The sequence below is a fragment of the Opisthorchis viverrini genome (genome assembly GCF_000715545.1).
Source record: "Opisthorchis viverrini unplaced genomic scaffold opera_v5_17, whole genome shotgun sequence".
NCBI classification, from domain to species: domain Eukaryota; kingdom Metazoa; phylum Platyhelminthes; class Trematoda; order Opisthorchiida; family Opisthorchiidae; genus Opisthorchis; species Opisthorchis viverrini.
Window position 1 is genome coordinate 403,292 of NW_008751673.1, and position 2,874 is coordinate 406,165.

Below are 2,874 nucleotides of genomic sequence, written 5' to 3' on the forward strand. Positions count from 1 at the left end.
CCTTAAACGAGGCCTGAAATTTGTCTGATCAGAACCCACGCCTGGTATTATGAACATGTCTTTCCTGACTGTTAACAGTTCTGTTTACATATCCTCTCTTTTTACCTCCCATTAGCAAGGACTCATTCACACTAGGAATGTTTCCAAACCTCTCCCCTTCCACATTTTCCTGACCAAAATTTCATTAACTCGTTAACTCACCAGTCGAAGTTCGGATAACCTTTTTTTCGTTTATTCACTTTCTGTGCGTTGTTGCTTCTCAATTAATTAAAGTTGACTACTTTTTGTTGATGCACCATCACGCAAAGAAAACCTTTTGCAGATATCTACCTATCGTGTACCTTTTGACATCCCACAATTCACTGGTTGGGTCGTCACTTAATCGGAGGCCTGGTATATCTGTTAAAAATAGGCAGGTTGGAGCAAGAAAGGCGAAAGTGGATAGAATGCATCTCCTCAAACCTGGTCTGCTGATGAAAGGATGGAAGTCTTCGCCGCGGAGTTATTTAGTAGAAAATGCCAACTGACTAGCTAGAGATTATTGGACAGGGAAGCAAGATTCTCATTTGCACCTTATTTACAGAAACCAGACATCCATCTTCTCCTGAAAGCGTCTTCCTGAACTTTCCTGGATATTCATTGACTCCAATCATTCATTGCTGAAGTTCAAGTAAATGCTACAAAACGACTCTACAAATTCCGCAACAACTCTCCCTTTTCAAGTGACAAAGCGAATTTACGAGAACAAAACACGCTACTCGCATGCCTCCCCATCAGTAGTATCACCGTTACACTAATAAATCAGCATGAGTGATTAGCTATGTATGTGTTAAGACACCGGTGTCACTGACTTACAACCCGATATGAATCCCCAAATAAGATAACCTTTCCCACTGAACTTCCCAACCTACTTTAACCTCCTGAGATGAACTTGGCACTGCAAATGCAATGAAATAGGCCTTGTATACATTTCACAGTGACTAAAACTGACCTGATATTGACCCAATCTTGTCGGGGAGAGTTTTCTGTCAGAGTAAAGCCCAAGTTGCGTAACTAGCCCACGTTGTTATTCAGCTCAACTCAAATATGGGATCCTTTACTCAGTCAGTTCTAATCAAGTGAGAAGTAAATCGTTTCATACCCTAGAACCTTTGTGAACATAAGGACTCAACTAAATAGCCTAGTGTTCGCTTGTCCCTTGTCATCGAAGACCACCGACCTATGGACTGTTTACCCAGATCTCAGCTGACAGTTGCAGAGGGGACATTCACATCCGTCGTGTTGTATTTGAAATTACAAGTACTTTCCGCTAACCAATCATGAGGAGTTTTACCGCAGAAATCCGATCTATTTTCCTGCGTCCGTGTTAAATCATTTTCCGGCCCATCTGGTCGTTCGTATCCTACCGGGGCAAATTTGAATTAATCGACCATGCAATTGTCCTAGTCTCGTGTGCTTTGACCTGGCTGGCTTGTAGATGAGCGGCGCATGGACGCAAGCAAAGATCTAGCTATATTTTCAGGCCCCGTCAACCTTTGCTGCACCAAACATTTTAGTGGGTATCTCTTGGGATATACTCATCATGATAGATCTTCCTTTGAGCAGTTTAGAGCACATTCAACAATCTCAATACGTTTGAAAAATGGGAATGAAATAGATAGTTAGATTAGTGTTTGAGAAATACCTGATACTTGAGCCTGTCAAGAATGAATTTCCATCAACTTTCATTCGAACTCGTATCCTGTAAACAACCTATTTATGCAGAGATGCAATTTATGTCCGCATGATCCTTGTGGGGAAGCGTAAGCAGTGCGAATCTTTAGGGTAATTAGGACAGTTGGATAGTTTGAACTTTCACTGGAGATGTTAGCCTGCATGTGAAGTCACTGCATGCTGAAAAGTCTGGTGTTGTGTCCTCCTTTTGACCAATTCATCACGTTCCGCACTCGTCGCTGCCCATAGTGCGTGTGGGCAATTGTGGTCACAGGCTGATCCAACATGCTAATTGGCCCCACTCATGATTCGCTCTCTGACCAGGCGCTGATTTCTGTTGTGTCTGTGTTTTTTAGTTTTACGGGGATCCTCTGATAACCTATCTGTTCTTGCCGTGTTGCTTTCATAAAACCAAAACAAACTGTAGAGCTGTTACATCCATTTATGGTGTGCATGGTACTTTACCGGTCGGAAGTTAGCGGTCTCGAATCTCCCTTGAGGTTCGTGAGATACCCACGGCCGATTAGCTGTGCAGTTGTTCTCGGTTTTTCAGTATGGACGGAAATCGCTTGCGGGATGAAACCTTGATTGCAATTCAAAAATCTTCTAGTACAAGCCCCTTTTGTTATTTTTCCAAGATATTTTGCCTGGGTTGCTTCTCACCTACTGGCAAAAACACCATTCGATTATTCAGATTCACCACTGTCTCAGGTAATCTTCAGGAGCATGCGGTCGGACATGGTCACAACTGCACTAATCGAACTCGAAAGGCCATCGACTGATGCAGCTACTTCACCAAACTGAATAGCATTCAACGTTACAGTTGTTCTTGGTCGCATGATGTTCGTGCCGTTTGATGATACTTTTGTGCCTGTACCGCTGACAATGTTTACGAATACTATGGCTCCTCTAGAACGGTGTGTCTGATCCACACATGCTATGGACCTGTATCAACTCAATGAGTGTGGTTTGTGGAAGGCTATTTCGTTCGGAACTATTCTCCTGAACTCTTGACATGTTGCAAGTGCGTGTATGGTCCTGGATGGATGGATGCATGCTGCAGCGCATAAAGAGACGAGATCATAACGACTTGTCTCCATATATTGATGATGTGCTTATCTGATATGGACCTCAGCGAGCGACTTTCGCACAGAGAGGTGA